Source organism: Macrotis lagotis, chromosome 1 (genome assembly GCF_037893015.1).
Source record: "Macrotis lagotis isolate mMagLag1 chromosome 1, bilby.v1.9.chrom.fasta, whole genome shotgun sequence".
In the NCBI taxonomy this organism is placed as follows: Eukaryota; Metazoa; Chordata; class Mammalia; order Peramelemorphia; family Peramelidae; genus Macrotis; species Macrotis lagotis.
Genome location: NC_133658.1, coordinates 414,395,223 through 414,412,646, shown reverse-complemented (window position 1 = coordinate 414,412,646; position 17,424 = coordinate 414,395,223).

The window sequence follows — 17,424 nt, the reverse complement described above, 5'->3', positions numbered from 1 at the left end:
AAAATTTTCATAGCAGCCCTGTTTGTGGTGGCAAAGAATTGGAAGTCAAGTAAATATCTTTCAATTTGGGAAATGGCTTAGCAAACTGTGGTACATGTATGTCATGGAACACTACTGCTCTATTAGAAACCAAGAGGGATGGGAATTCAGGGAAGCCTGGAAGAATTTGCATGAACTGATGCTGAGTGAGATGAGGAGAACCAGAAAAACACTATACACCCTAACAGCAACATGGGGGTGATGATCAACCTTGATGAACTCACTCATTCCATCAGTGCAACAATCAGGGACAATTTGGGACTGTCTGCCATGGAGAATACCATCTGTATCCAGAGAAAGGACTGTGGAGTTTGAACCAAGACCAAGGACTATTACCTTTAATTTAGGGGAAAAAAAACTGATATCTTATTGTCTGATCTTGCTATCTCTTATACTTTATGTTTCTTCCTTAAGGATATGATTTCTCTCTCATCACATACAATTTGGATCAATGTATACCATGGAAACAATATAAAGACTGGCAAATTGCCTTCTGTGAGGGGGGAGTAAGATTGGGGGGAAAATTATGAAACTCAAAATAAATAAAATCTTTATAATAAAATAAGATCCCAGAATAACAGCATCTTAGAATTGTGAAAGGACCTAGGACATCAAGTCTAATCCTTCATTCTTTTGTTTGTCATTCATTTGTGTCCAATTCTTCATAATGCCAGAGAATGACATGGATAGATAGTGCCATGGAAATAATGGAACTCATGAGCTTGGACATATTTGAGAGATAGTGAAGGATAGCTTGAAGGGCCTCTCCAAATCTGTCCAAGCTCGTGAGTTCCCTTGTCTTCATGACACTTTCTATCCATCTCATCTTCTGACTTCCCCTTTTTCCTTTTTCCTTCAATCTTTCCCAACAATCAGGGTCATTGTAGTCTTCTCATTAAATGGCCAAAGTATATAAGCTTCAGCTTCAGTATTTGACCTTCCAGTAAGAAACCTAAGTGATTACTGCCTAGTTGGTACATTTTTAAGGGGAATTTGAACCCAGGTCCTCTCTATTTCTACCCTATATCACAGGCAATTAAGAAAATGTTTACCTGAACAAGAATCTTCTTTGTAGCACACCCATCAAGGGGCATCCAGTTTATTTTTTTGAAATTTATTTTGGAATTTTACAATTTTTCCCCAAATCTTGCTTCCCTCCCCCACCCCCACAGAAGGCAGTCTATTAGTGTTTACATTATTTCCATGCTATACATTGATCTAAATTGAATGTGTTGAGAGAAAAATCATATCCTTAAGAAAAAAAATAATATAAGAAACAGCAAGATTACATAATAAGATAATGGTTTGTTTTCTTTAAATTAAAGGTAATAAATAGTCTTTGGTCATTGTTCAAATTCCACCATTCTTTCTCTGGATACAGATGGTATTCTCCATCACAGATATCCCAAAATTGTCCCTGATTGTTGCACTTATGAAATGAGCAAGTCCATCAAGGTTGATCATTGTTCCCATGTTGCTGTTAGGGTGTACAGTGTTCTTCTGGTTCTGCTCATCTCACTCAGCATCAGTTCATGCAAATCCCTCCAGGCTTCCTTGAATTCCCATCCCTCCTGGTTTCTAATAGAACAATAGTGTTCCATGACATATATATATATATATATATATATATACACACACACACACACACACACACACACACACACACACACACACACCACAGTTTGTTCACTCATTTTGCAATTATTCTTTGCCACCACAAACAGGGCTGCTATGAATATTTTTGTACAAGTGCTATTTTTACCCTTTTTCATGTTCTCTTCAGGGCATAGACCCAGTAATGGTATTGCTGGATGAAAGGATATGCACATTTTTGTTGCCCTTTGGGCATAATTCCAAATTGCTCTCCAGAAAGGTTGGATGAGTTTGGAGCCCACCAACAATGCATTAGTGTCCACATCCATTCCAGCATTTATCATTGTCCTTTCTGATCATATTGGTTAGTCTGTGAAAGGGCATCCAGTTTCTGCTTGAAGATCTCCCCGAAGAGGGTCTTCCTTCATTCCTCCTGAGGCAATCTCTTTCTTTTGGATAGCTCTAACTGCTAGGAAGCTTTTCCTCCTGAGACTTGCCTCGGTCTATCCCTATGTAGCATCCACATATCAATCCTAATTTTAAAAGCCCTTGGTAAGTGTGAACTTTGCCACAGATTAGATACCTAACTGCTGAGTGTTACTGGCATAAGGCAAAAGCTCAGAACTGAGATCTAAGAACTGGAGGGGCCATGATGCTCAGTAGTACTTAAACATAAGCTTGGACTAGGGGAAAGAATATGACAGCCACTTCCTTACTCCCTCAGACATCAATTCAATACATGGTATTAGACCCTGTTGGCACTGTGGAAACTCTTACTCCCAATGCACCAGACTCAATAGATGTATGAACAAAATGATTGCATTTTGTATACTGATTTGACTGGATAAGTTACTTTGTAATTGTAGTATTTTTTTTTTTTAGATCTTTCAAGGCAATGGGGTTAAGTGGCTTGCCCAAGGCCACACGGCTAGGTAATTATTAAGTGTCTGAGGCTGGATTTGAACCCAGGTACTCCTGACTCCAGGGCCGGTGCTCTATCCACTGTGCCACCCAGCCACCCCTGTTGATTGTAGTATTTTTAACCCTTCCTTGAATTCCATTCATTCAACAAACATATTAAGAGCCCTACTATATGTTCCTGGCACTGCCCTAGGTTCTGGGGAAAGAAATTTAAAAAAAATTCCAGCCATTAAGAAAGAACTATATCTGTGCAGACAGGAAATACACACTCTTTACAAATAATTCATATTGGGAGGCAGCTAGGTGGTGCAGTGGATAGAGCACCGGCCCTGGAGTCAGGTGTACCTGGGTTCAAATCCGATCTCAGACACTTAATAATTACCTAGCCGTGTGGCCTTGGGCAAGCCACTTAACACCATTTACCTTGCAAAAACCTAAAAAAAAAAACAAAAAAAAACAAGGAAGAAAGAGGTTAGAGGACAATATGGTCATAAAAGCCAAATATTGGAGCAGCTAGATGGCACAATGGATAGAGCACCGGCCCTGAAGTCAGGAGTACCTGGGTTCAAATCCAGCCTCAGACACTTAATAATTACGTGACTGTGTGGCATTGGGAAAGCCACTTAACCCCATTTGCCCTGCAAAAACCTAAAAAAACAAACAAACAAAAAAAAACAAATAACCCATATTCAAAGCTGACCCTTTAAGGATTCTGGGCTCACATGAACTCTGACTAATAATCATTTTCTCTCTTAGGCTCCTTGCTCTCACCTGGAGTACTTTAAGAAAATCTCTAAATATACTCATGATGTCTAAATTTCCCTAAATGTAGATAATAAGACCCTAACTCTCAGACAGGCACCTCTGATCAGCATACATTTTGGTCAGAGAGCAGCTTTTCATTTTACCATCATGAAAAAGTGCAGAAGATGAAAAGAATTCACTGCTTATGAACAGATATGAAGTGGTAATACAGGGTCATTGTAGCCCTTCTATTTGACTAAGCAGTCTGAATAACTAACTCATAGCATATCTATGTAGGGGGCAAAGTCCAGGTTTCTTAGCAAGTAAAGTGGCTCTAGTCTTGAGGTAGGTAGAGACCATATTGATAATATTCTTAGTAGAATCACGCCTCTAAAGCCATAAAAAAAATCATTGCATTTCTCTATCTACTATGAATTTCTTCTTTTTTGGTTTTTACAAGGCAATGTGGTTAAGTGACTTGCCTAAGGTCACACAGATAATTGTTAAGTGTCTGAGGTCACATTTGAACTCAGGTACTGACTCCAGGACCAGTGCTCTATCCACTGGACCACCTAGCTGCCCCCCCCCCCCCACTATGAACTTCTACTGGAGAGTTTCTGTCAATGCCCTTGGTCCTGTTATATCTTGGAAACAGAAAATCCATTCTAAAGAACTTCTTACTATTTATGCTCAGAAAAAAAATCAGAAAGACAAATGAGAATCACTTGGGCAAGTACCTCACCCATGGAGTTCTCTTGCAAGTTACACCATTAACTAAATGTGGAATGGTAGGAGGTACAGGGTTTCTCCCCACTCTATTCCCCACCTTTGCTATATACTGGAAGAAGGCACTGGAGGAAAGTTAAAGAAGAAATCCTGAATGTGTATGGAAGCCACTTACCAGCTCACTGTATGTATAGTGGACCACAAGGGAAAGGAAGCAGGTTTCTCTGACAATTCATAAATATTAAGTTCCTTTGTATGCATCATTATACAAAAACAAAAGTAAACAATCCTTACCTTCAAGAGTCTTACATTCTCCAAGTAGAAACAGCACATGCACCTATAAGTATAGTCAGAGGAGGAAGCTGGTAGGATCAGGAAAGTTTTCTTTTAGGAGGTAGCACTTGGGATGAAAATGGAACCAAGAGTTTGATGACAACCTAGAATCATCAAATATCTTGGAGGTTAAGTCCCAGACACTTAGGAACCAATCAAAAGTTTTCCATGATCTCATAGCAAGGGCTTAGTCGATGTGTTTACCTACAAAGGAAAGGAGCCCCTCAGATGCTTCCAAAGAGGCCTGTTAGTTCTGAAATCTCATCAAGCTGATTGGCAAATTCGTTAAACTGAACTGAACTACTTATATAAAATGAGGGAGAGACTGGGGGAAGGGGAAGGAACTTTGGAGATGGAGACAAAAGATAAGAAAGCATAAGTCCTAAGCAAAGCCTGGGGGGGGGGGGGGGGGGGCTTTAGATAAAAACAGAGGAATCAGGCGCAGCTAGGTGGTGCAGTGGATGGAGCACCAGCCCTGGAGTCAGGAGAACCTGAGTTCATACTCGACCTCAGACACTTAATAATTGCCTAGCTGTGTGACTTTGGGCAAGTCCCTTAACCCTGTTGCCTTACAAAAAAAAACTGAGGAATGTAGTTAGTTGATGGTGACTAACAGGAGAAATCCATGTAGGAGGTGCTTGCCCAGGTGATCTGAGAGAAAAGCTCAGTGATCACCAGTTACTATCTGCCTTCTGGTTTTCTGATTCTTATTTTTGAGGTCAGTGAGTAGAGTTCCTGACAAAGTAAGTTCAAGAGGAAGAGAGTATTAACATTTGGAAGGTTCAAAACTCTTGTGTCAAGCTGAGCAGTGTCTGTAAGGAAAATAGAGATTTAAGAGGCAGAGGGGAGGAAGGGAGAGCATATCAAAAATGGGGAATTACTTGTACAAAGTCAAAGAGGCAGGAGATGAAATGTCATTTATAAAATAATAGTTAGTAGGCCAAAAGGACTGGAAAGGAGAATGGGGGAATACAATTTTAAACCAAAGATTAAATCTATGATTCCCTAGCACCAGATCTTTTTCCTCCAGGATCCCAAGGTTCCCTCTTCCTATCCTTGAGAAATGAATGAATAAAATGTATGTATGCATGCAAGCATGAATGAATGAGTGAATCAAACAAAGAAGAAAAAAAAAGACAGGAATTTATTCATTCATTTTTGTGTTCTACACAGCACCAAAAACAATATCTTGCCCGTAATAGGTTCTCATGAAATGCTTGTTAAATTGAATCTGTTGAATTAGCTGGTCACAGAGAATGAATTTGTCTGGGAGCCCATTTGGATTCTTTCTCTTGGGATTCTTCTCCAGTTCCCCAGCATCCCAGATTCCCCTATTAATCTACAGAGCTCCCTCTCCCACAGTATGGTTTGGCTCAGACTTTAGACTCCTTTATCTTTGTCTCTTTCTTCATTTTCTCCCTGACTTCTCTGGCCTCACTCCTGTCCCCTAACCGCAGGTACTCTATTACTTTTGCCTCTCTCAGAGGAGAGAGATAGCTGCCCTGGCCCTCAGCAGGATTCAACCTACCTATAACAAAAATGGTTTTTTTTTTCATCTTTCTCTACATAACTAGAGCTATTAATACTCTTCATCATTTTTATTGCTCTGTTCTAAACTCTTTCCTATTTGTTTGTATCTTCTTTGCTGCCTGGGACAAAACTGGGCTTATTATCATTAACTTATTCAATTCAGGAAAAGAGTATGTTGGAAATAGGTTCAGAAGAATGAAGACAAGACCTGGTCCAGGTGGGAAAGTTGAGGAGCCAATTATATCCATTGGGTTTTCTCACTTGAGAAAAGAAGAGGTGGGGGGAGCTAAGGGAATAAAAATTAAATTATCTAATGTCTGAGACCCTACCCTTGATTCCTTGTCCTTCTTTACCATGTTTGCTTGTTTATTTTTGAGGTTACTCTCTTACACAGTTAGATTTGCTAAGAAACTGCCTCCCTCACAATTGTAACCTACCCCATTTTTAGATCTGAGTTTATTTGCTAGACTGGACATATAGTCTGATATTGGACACTTCTAACTACTCTACTTTGGGCAAGTCACTTAACCCCTGTTTGCCTTGATTTCTTCAACTGTAAAATGGGGATAATAACAGACCTAACTCATAGGGCTGTTGTAAGAATCAAATGAGATATTAGTAGAGTACTTCCAACAGTGCCCAGGCACACATTAGCACTTAAATCCTTTTTTCTTTTCCTTCCCTTCTCCTTATTTGAAAAGATAGAGGGAAGGGACTGGTTAGTGTCTACTTCTATATGTATATCCTTTTTGCTTCTGAGGAAATGTATCCATATGCCACCTGCTTGTAATAGGAGATTCATGTTTAAAATCCTCTTTGCCTTCCCTTCCCTGGTATCTGTTCTTCATGTAAGGGCTTTTATATCTCCCAATATTAGCTGTTAGTACTTACACAGATTTTCATCTCTTTAATGCTACTTCTGAAGGTAGCCCCTATTTTTCTAGTTGCTCTTCTCTGAACATGACCTAGTCTATTCACAACAAAGGAAAAAGTAACTTTGTGAGAAGGTTGTTGTCTTCAGATGAGTCTGAAACCTAAGGTTGTAGAAGCAGGTGTTGACCTTATTGGCATTGGCAGGAAATAAGTCCTCCTTTCCACTTTCCATCTCATTTCAAGGAGGAAAATTGGAAAATGTACTGAGAAACATGGTCAAATGTTTCTCATGGTCCAAACATTTAGGTCAAATTTTCAATTTCTTTAGAATTCTTCTTTAATCTTTAGTTTAGTTTAGCATGCCAGACCTGGAGTCAGGAAGTCTCTCTTTTTCCTGAATTTTAATCTAATTTCAGTCACATATTAGCTGTGTGACCTTGAACAAGTCACTTAACCCTATTCAGTTCAGTTTCCCCACCTGTAAAATGAACTAGAGAAGGAAATGGCAAAGCAGTATGTTTGCCAAGAAAATACCAAATGGGAGTCACACAACTGAAAAATGAAAGAACAACAAATCCAACCATCAGCCTCCTCAGAACCAAATCAAATATTAATTTTCTTTAGAATCAGCCTCACCTGTTCAGAACCATTTTTATTCTCAAAATCTATTACTAGTCTCCTCAGACTCATCTGTTGTCACTTTTTTTAGGTTTTTTTGCAAGGCAAGTGGGGTTAAGTGGCTTGCCCAAGGCCACACAGCTAGGTAATTACTAAGTGTCTGAGACTGGATTTGAACCCAGGTACTCCTGACTTCAGGGCCAGTGCTTTATCCACTGTGCCACCTAGCCACCCCATCTGTTGTCACTTTTAACTTTGCTATTCAGGTTCATCTTTTTTCCTCAGAACCAACTTTATCAAATAAGAAACACTCATTAATATTCACTTTCTTTTCCCAGAACCACCATTTATTTCTCTTCAGAGCCATACTTGTAGCTATTTCAGAACTAGCTTCCAGAATCTCAGTTCATTCAGTGAATACTAACTGAACCTTCACTACATGCTGGTCCCTGTACTAGATGCCACAAAGATGAAATGATCTGCTTCTGGCCTCAAGCCACCTTCTATTTTCATCACAATCAACTTTCTGCTTTCTCTTATCCATCCCACTTTCAATCTTTACAGGTCAAATATCAGCCTCTTAAGAAACAGTTTTCAGGTTCTTCAAAACTAACTTTCAGGGAGGCACACTAATATACTTCTAGTGGAGCTGTGAATTGGTCCAATGATTTTGAAAAGCAATTTGTAATTTTGCTTTAAAAAAAAAAAGGTACCCAAAATGTCTATAATCTATGCCACAGAGAACACATTTTAAGGTTTATGCCCCCAGGAAGCCAAAGACAGAAAAAAATAGGGTCCTGGTTATACCAAAATATTCTTAGTAGCAATTTTTTTTGGTTATAGAAAATAAGTGGAAATAAAATAGAAGCCCATCAAGAAGCAAATAATTAAACAGCTTATGACACACAAATGCAATAAAATATTAGAATAGTATAAGAAGCCATGAATGTTAGTCAAGAAGAATCTTGAAAAGACCTATAAAAACTGATACAGTGTGAAGAAAGCAGAATCAGGAAAATAATATATACAAAGACTAAATGGAAATCAAAAGAAAAGGCTATGTGGGGGTTGGGGTGGGCTAAGGTGGGTTGGTTGGTTCTTGAACTTTGTTATGGAAGAAGACCAAAATGACATCACTATGTTAGAGACAAGTTACAGCGTGTCCGACTGTGGTTGATCAGATCAATACGAGCTCTGAATATTTTTCCACAGGTTGGGTACAATATTCCATGTGAAGAACACCTGGGGTAGGTAGGGAGTCTAAACTTATGCTTCCCGAGTTTCTTTTGAGCTCCTTCAATTCTGCCTTGCTCATAGAGCACAACTCCCTCTCTGATGAGGGCACACCATGCTGGGTGGTCTTATGCCAGTGTCTTCCATGCTGTAGAATCAATTCCAACATAATTTTAATAGCTAAATTCAGATCTGGAAAAGAGAAAAGAAACATAACCTCCCTCCCTGCTTTGCAGAGATGGGGAACTATGGGCGCTCAACAATACAGATTTTATCAGTTGATAATTTATTTGATTTTGTTAAACTACTTTTTTTGCTCCTTTTATTCTTTGATATATAATCTGTGACTGTGGGGAGTGCAGGGGAAATGAATATATCTAGAACAAAAGTGATATATAAAGGGCATGGGGGAGGAAAGTAAGATTGGGGGAAAAATTGTAAAACTCAAAAAAAATCTTTAATAAAAAAGTGATATAAAAACAAAAATAGTATAAAATAAGAAACATCACTAACTTTCAGTCTCCTTATGTAGTTGAGAAAAATATTAGAAAAATATTCTGCTAAGTATTATTTTCTTCTCTGCTAGCCTTACAAATCCCATGTACCGTCATCTAGAATAGCTCCCATTGTTGGGCCACTAGAACCTATACACCAAAACTATCTTACTAGAGTGGGGGAGATTGGCACTACTATTGGGTATATTTTGATATTCAGATAAAGATACTTGAAGTTATCAGTGTCGAAGGCTATCCCATCAAAAATGGGAAATTAGATATGTGATCTCTTCCTCAAACTCACCCCAAAGGCTATCCCCCTTAAAATGTAATAATACTGAGATATAAATCCATTGTGATAACAGGAATTACTTCAACTTCCTCCCCAAAACTCCACCCAAGAAAAAACAAAATACCTTTTTCCTTAAAAGATCTGGCATTCCCTCTTTGTTTTGCTAAATTTCCTTAAGTGATCTATCCCTTATTATTGCTTAATTTCTTAAGTCAGTAATATGTAATAAATTTTCATGTCCTTATACCTCTGAGTCAAGATTCTATGTGTGGAATTCATTCCCAGCTTTCTAAAGAATCTGATTTTTTTTCTCACCTTCATTACTTCTTAGCTCTCACTGTCAATAGCTTATTTAGAGTTAATTTTGAGTTTTCTCATATACAATTTTCAAAGTATCTTAGTCTCTTAAACTGTCAGTTTTTCTGTTTGTAAAATTGGGAGGATATATTTAATGGCTAAATTATTGTTATTATTGTATAGATGAGGTGTATATATATTAGAGGGTGTTATGAAAGCTCTCAGCAATTTATTCTTCCTACCACAAGGAAATATTTGTCAAGGTTAATGTTTTATGAGAGATTTCTGGGGAAGGGACAAAGGTGTTTTACTTGTTCTGGATCCTGTGTTCCTACTATCCAGGTTGAGTGGGTTTTTAATATTCTTTGTAGGGAAATTATTTGTCAGAAGCCAGCACAATGGAACCCCCAGGCAGCTGCTATTGCTCTTGTTGGTTTTTAAGTTCTTTGGACTTGAGGCTTTTTGAAAATCAGAAGCAGGGGTGACTAGGTGGCGCAGTGGATAAAGCACCGGCCCTGGAGTCAGGAGTACCTGGGTTCAAATTCGGTCTCAGACACTTGATAATTACCTAGCTGTGTGGCCTTGGACAAGCCACTTAACCCCGTTTGCCTTGCAAAAAAAAAAAACCTAAAAAAAAATGAAGGAAAACAAGAAAATCAGAAACAGTTACCTTGATCAACTGACAGAGCACCCTCCAATCTGGTGTTTGGGAGGTCTTAGCTTCTCATCTCCTTCTGGAGGCTTATCCAAATCCAGTTCTAATAGGTAACTCATACATCCTTTACAACTGAGGTTCTTTTTTTTCCCTTTAGATTTTATAGGGGAAGCTAGGTGGATAGAGCACCGGCCCTGAAGTCAGAAGTACCTGAGTTCAAATCTGGCCTGGGACACTTAATAATTACCCAGCTGTGTGGCCTTGGGCATGCCACTTAACCCCATTTGCCTTGCAAAAAAGAAAAAAAATTATTAATTTTGAGTTTTACAATTTTTTCCCTATTCTTGCTTCCCTCCCCCCCCCCCCCCAGAAGGCTTTCTGTCAGTCTTTACATTGTTTCTATGGTATACATGATCTCAGTTGAATGTGATGAGAGAGAAATCATATCATTAAGGAAGAAAAAGTATAAGAGATTGCAAAATTACATAATAAGATAACTTTTTTTTTCTAAATTGAAGGTAATAGTCTTTGGTTTTTGTTTAAATTCCCCAATTCTTTCTCTGGAAACAAATGGTATTTTCCATTGCAAATAACCCAAAATTGTCCCTGATTGTTGCACTGATGGAATGAGCAAGTCTATCAATGTTGATCATCACTTCCATGCTGCTGTTAGGGTGTACAGTGTTTTTCTGGTTCTGCTCATCTCACTCAGCATCAGTTCATGCAAATCCCTCCAGATTTCCCTGAATTCCCATCCCTCCTGGTTTCTAATAGAACAATAGTGTTCCATGACATAACCTATACCACAGTCTGCTAAGCCATTCCCCAGTTGAAGGACATTTACTTAATTTTCAATTCTTTGCCACCACAAATAGGGCTGCTATGAATAGGTTTGTACAAGTGATGTTTTTACCTTTTTCATAATCTCTTCAGGTTTTAGATGCAGTAGTGGTATTGCTGGATCAAAGGGTATGCACATTTTTGTTGCCCTTTGGGCATAATTCCAGATTGCTCTCCAGAATGGTTGGATGAGTTCACAGCTCCACCAACAATGTATTGGTATCCCAGATTTTGCACATCCCTTCCAACATTGATTATCATCTTTTCTGGTCATATTGGCCAGTCTGGGAGGTGTAAGGTGGTATTTCAGAGAAGCTTTAATTTGCATTTCTCTAATAAGTAATGATTTAGAGCAATATTTCATGACTATGGATCACTTTGATTTCCTCATCTGTAAATTGCCTTTGCATATCCTTTTAACCATTTGTCAAATGGGGAATGGCTTTTTTTTTTGAAAATTTGACTCAGTTCTCTGTTTTTTTTTTTTTAGAAATGAGTCCTTTGTCAGAAATACTAGCTGTAAAAAATTGTTACCCAATTAACTACATTTCTTTTGATCTTGGTTATAGTGGTTTATCTGTGCAAAAACTTTTTAATTTAATGAAATCAAAATTATCTAGTTTTAAAAAAAATTGTTTTTATTTAAGGCAATGAGATTAAGTGATTTGCCCAAGGTCAAACAGCTAGGCAATTATTAAGTGTTTGAGGCTAGATTTGAACTCAGGTACTCCTGACTCCAGGGCTGGTGCTCTATCCACTGTGCCATCTAGCTGTCCATCTAGTTTGTTTTTAGTGATGTTCATGGTCATAAACTGCTTCCCTTTCCATAGATCTGACAGGTAAACTACTCCTTGTACAACTGTACAACTGGGGTTATTAAATGAAGATGGAATCCATAAACATTTTTTTTGCAAGGCAAATGGGGTTAAGCGGCTTGCCCAAGGCCACACAGCTAGGTAATTATTAAGTATCTGAGGCCAGATTTGAACTCAGGTACTCCTGACTCCAGGGTAAATTTATTTTTAAAAATATTTTTATATCTATTTCAATTTACTTGTTTTCCTTTATAATCCTATGTATTAAGTTCCAAAACAGTTCCTAAGGACCCATGATGAAAAATGCTATCCACCTCCTGAGAGAGAAGTGATGAACTCTGAGTATGGATTGAAGTATACATTTTTCCATTTTTTTTTAATTTTTCTTGCTTTGGGGGGAGGTGGAGTAGAGGTTTGTTTTATTTTTGCAACATGGCTATGGAAATATGTTTTGCATGACTTCACATGTATAATGAGTATCACATTGCTTGCCTTCTGAATGGGTGGGGTCAGCTGTGAGGTGGGAGAGAATTTGGAAAATTAAAAAAAATTTAATGAGTTTTAAAAATAAATAATCCTGTATATTTTATTATTTTCATACTATTCAAAAAGGAATCCAAAGGTTTTTACTAGACTGCCTAAAAGGTCCATGCCATCAAAACAAGGTGAAAAACTCCTGCCCTAGAATAAGATCATATGGAGTGTGGTTGGCATCATCCATCTACTCTCTTGAAACTGGAAGACAGAAGTACCAGAAGCTAATGCAAGACCCAGGAGAGACAGAAACCTGAAGAGATTGAAGAGAATAGCAGATCCTGAAGGGTTCTTTGCTCTCCTTCTCTCCCCAACTCCTCCAACCCCTCATCTTAGGAGCAGGGCATTGATCTCCACCAATGAGGAGAAAGTCCCATACCACCAAACATGACTTTGGGCCCTGATTACACAAAGAATCATAGATCTAATATTGGAAAGAATGTTAGAAGGTCATTCGATCCTAATTTCACAGATGAGGAAACTGAGATCTAGAGATCTGAAGCAACTTGCCCAAAGCCACATACATTATCCATGATAAAGTCATGATGCCAGCCCAGTGCAGTCCAGTCATCCTCCTAATCAGAACCCAAGGATTACAGGAGATCCTCCCTCCCAGTGGATCCCCACAGCTTTCAAGGATTTGATGCCCGGAGTGGGGCAGAGGGCCAGGACTGATCTCATTCTCAGCTTACTCCCAGGGTTTGACTGATTCTTCTGTCTGTGCTGACTTGGTCCCAACATATACAACCCCAGGAGAGACAAGGGGGCCTTTAGCTGCTTCCCTTTAGAATTTCTTGATTTAACTTATTTTAGGATCAGTGGCTGATCCACCTTTCTGCAAGTCGGCTTGTCCTCGGGGAAATGTCCTGTCCATGCTGCTGTTGTATGGCTTCAAGGGGTGCCTCTGTGAGCGCAAGGTCAGTTTTGTATAACTTAGTTGATATATCACTTACCTGGCACAGAGCCACACATAGTAAACATATGAGTGAGTCTGCTACTAGTTATGTTTTCCCAGCCCTGGAAAGAAATAGCATTTTGAGTCTTGAGATTTCTTGCTACCTCAGAAGGGTCTATTCTATTCTTGCGCCTATTCTATTCTTGCTATTGTGATAATAACAGCTAGCATTTCAATTAGAACCTTAATGTTTACAAAAATACTTTATAAATATTACCTCATTTATTCTCATGACAATTCAGGAGTTGATATTAGTATTATTTCCATTTCACAGATGGGAAAATTGAGGCAGACAGAAGTTAAGTGACTTGCCCAAGATCAGGTCTTCCTGGCTCTAGGTTCCTCATTATTTTTTTTTAAAAACTTGTATTTTATTTTATTTTTCCAGTTATATGCTATAGTAGTTTTTCAACATCCATCCATTTGCAAATTTATAAGTTACATATTTTATAAGTTACATATTTTTCTGCCATCCTCCCTTCCTTCCCCCCCATGCTTGCAAGCAGTCTGTATATGCATATTTGTGTTTAACATATTTACATATTAGTCATTTTGTGTAACAGAAATTAAGACTAAGGGGAAAGAAAGAGAAAACATAAAAGAAGTTTTAAAACAGTGAACATGGCATACATTTCAGATTTTGTGTGTTTTTTGCCTATTGTCCATGATGGGTCTCTCAGGGTTGTCCTTGATCTCTGAACTGCTGAGAGGAGGAGCTGCTTCCATCATAGTTGATCAACTCACAAAGCTGTCGTTGATATGTTTAATGTTCTCTTGGTTCTGCTTCCTTCATTCAACATCAGTTCATGTAATTCTTTCCATGCTTCTTTAAAGTCCAACCACTCATGGTATCTTATCCAACAATAATACTCTATAATATTTGTACTAGGTTCATCATTCTATCTCCTGCTCTACCCTAGTTGCTTCTAGGGCTCCTTTCACATGAGAGCCCTCCAAAAGCTACCTATGTAGGTCAGCATCCACCCAAAAGAATGATTCACAAGCTCCCATTGATATGCTTACTTTTACTGGACCAACTAAAGGACAAATTTAAAGCAAAAGATATTTAATCATGGCAAAGCAAACTAAGTGACCTTAAAATCCCTCTTATACACAGGGAGCATTCTCCCAAAGAATGTTATTATTCAGTCATTTTTCAGTCCTTTCTGACTCTTTATGGCTCCATTTGGGGTTTTCTTGGCAAAAATACTGGAGTAGTTTGCCATTTCATTTTCCAGCTCATTTTACAGATGAGGAAAATGAAGCAAACAGGTTGCCCAGGCTCACACAATTAGGAAGTGTGTGAGGCTGGTTTTGAGCTCAGGTCTTCCTGGCTCCTGGCCCTTCACTTGATGGGGTACCTAACTGCCCACTCCCAAAGATTACTCTAATAGGGAGGGAGACATATGCTGGGAGGAGGGACTGAAGACCACTGGGTCCACTGGGGCCATTGCTAGCTCTACTCATCTAGTATCCTCTACTGCTCTAATTATTGATGATTAATAGCGTTTAAATCAAAAACATTGACTAAGCACCCACTCTGTCCCAGGCGCTGTGTTAAGCACTCATTCCTAGATAATGCTACTCTAATTTCAACTGGGTATCTCCCTTGATATTCTGGTTCTATCCCATGGTTTTTCTGAAACTGCAATGTGGTTTCTCTTCTCCCCAGAGGAAGCCCTTTATCTTATAGGTCAAAGGCAAATTTAGCTTTTTTTGTGATGTTACCCAGCTAGCTACCCCTAATCCACTAGTTAGTGAAACCCTTGAATATTTTTAAATTCATCAGTTTTAATTTCTTAACTGAATTTTGGTCAGAAAATTCCTCTGGTCCTCGAAATTTTGGAGAGAGAGAGAGAGAGAGAGAGAGAGAGAGAGAGAGATGTAAGAAGTTTAGCTGCAGAGAGAAAGCGGTCCAGGGAATCCTGCTGAGCATCCTGCTCAGTTGAGATGTAGTGTCCAGGAAGAGTAGCCTGAGGATGCCCATGAGAAGGGACATGACAGGAAGGAACTGCAGTGCCAGCACACTCTGGTGTGAAGTGCCTGGACTGTATGTGTTCTCTGTGAATGCGCCTCTCTCCTAGACACTATGTGGGCACACAACTCTATGTGTGAACTTACTTTTTCCATTGATATTGTGTGTCCTTATGGGAGAGCTTACCCGAGGTGTCCTTCAAGGAATGTTTTGTTGCTATTGTACTTACGATGCCATCTCAGTAAATATCTTTGCTTTGAACTAAAAAAAAACTTTGTAAATCCTATTTATCCACTGGTCCTGGAAAATCACTTAGTGGTTCCATTTCAGTTTTGCTAAACTAAAAAAGAATTAGGTGAAATTGTGGTAAAATTCATCTCAATCCCCTGTTACATCTCTTGTGTACTATACAAATCATAATAGATGGACTAAGTAGAGAAAACTCAAAGAGTTCCCCTTTACCCTATTATCAACCAGAAACAAAATTACTATCTTTCTCTACTCTCAATATCTGTTTTATAGGAAGAATAAACAATAAAAAAGTTTGCAATAATTCCATAAGGAAAACCATTGCTAACTTCTCAGATTTAGATCAATATATATATACATACACACACACACACATATATATGCCCTCCTAAAAGAGGCTCATCATCTTTAATTTATAATACAGTTAGATCCCTTTAAATTTAGAACAGTATTTTGCTTTGCTATTTCATTCATAGCAGTCTTGAGGTATGACATAAAAATTACCTCTAAAGTACAATAAGCCTGTTAGTTTCCATTATTCTCAGGTTAAAAAAAAAAGAGAGGAATTGCTTTAGAATATAATTGCTTTAGAATCTAACTTCTGTATTCATATTATTTTTCTAGTCCTACATTGTTTCTATAGATACCTGAATTCTGTATAAATAATGTGCGTGATCTTCAGATCAAAACAACAGGCATATTTAAGTGGTAAAAGTGAATGCCTTGCTAGTCAGAACAATCCACAATACTTATTGAGAACCTTCTCTTTGCAGAACCTTGAACTAAGCACCACAGAATTTTCAGAAATCTGGTTAGTAAGGAGCTTCCTTATATTTCCCTATTTCAGTAATTATCTATGATCCTAACAGTGTGTATACTGTAGCCCAATTCTTGTCCATGTTTTTCCATAAATCCTCCATAGAGTATCTAGTCAAATAGCTAGAGGTCCTCCTTTGGGTCTTTTAATATGCCATGGATACCAGGGCAACACTCAGGTTATCTTCAATTTATCCATCAACTACTTCCTACATTTACCCATCCAACCCCTTCCTAGTTCTCCACTATAGAGCAGGAGCAGGTATTCTATGACTGATTCCTACTTATCTACAGAGTGTTGAAGAAAAAGTCTTTTAATTAACTGCTGAGTTGGAACTGAATGTGCATGAAAAGGGCACCAACAGGTCAAATTATCTCTTTCTAGTCCTTCCAGTTCAAGTTAAGAAGAATATTCTGGGGGCAGCTAGGTGGCACAGTGGATAGAGCACCGGCCCTGGAGCCAGGAGTACGTGGGTTCAAGTCTGGCCTCAGACACTTAGTAATTATCTAGCTGTGTGGCCTTGGGCAAGCCACTTAACCCCATTTGCCTTGTAAAAACCTAAAAAAAAAAAAAAGAATATTCTGAAAGTCCCTGGTTGGAGGAGACCCTCCCCAACCTGGTGACTATATGGTTTGGAAGTCACATGATGCCTGTGTATTGTTTACTCTTTCCTGCTCTTAGGTAAAGGAATATTGGAGATGAAGGGACCTGGTGAGATTCAAAAGATCAGAGAAGGCACCAGAAGCCAGTGATGGGAAGTCATGACAGAAACTATATAATCTTGCTGAGCCAAGATGGGTGAGGCACCATCACAGCCCTAAGAGCAACCTGTGAGACCTAGATCAGCAGCTGATATATGATGTTCTACATGCAAAGAAATCATTCCATCCA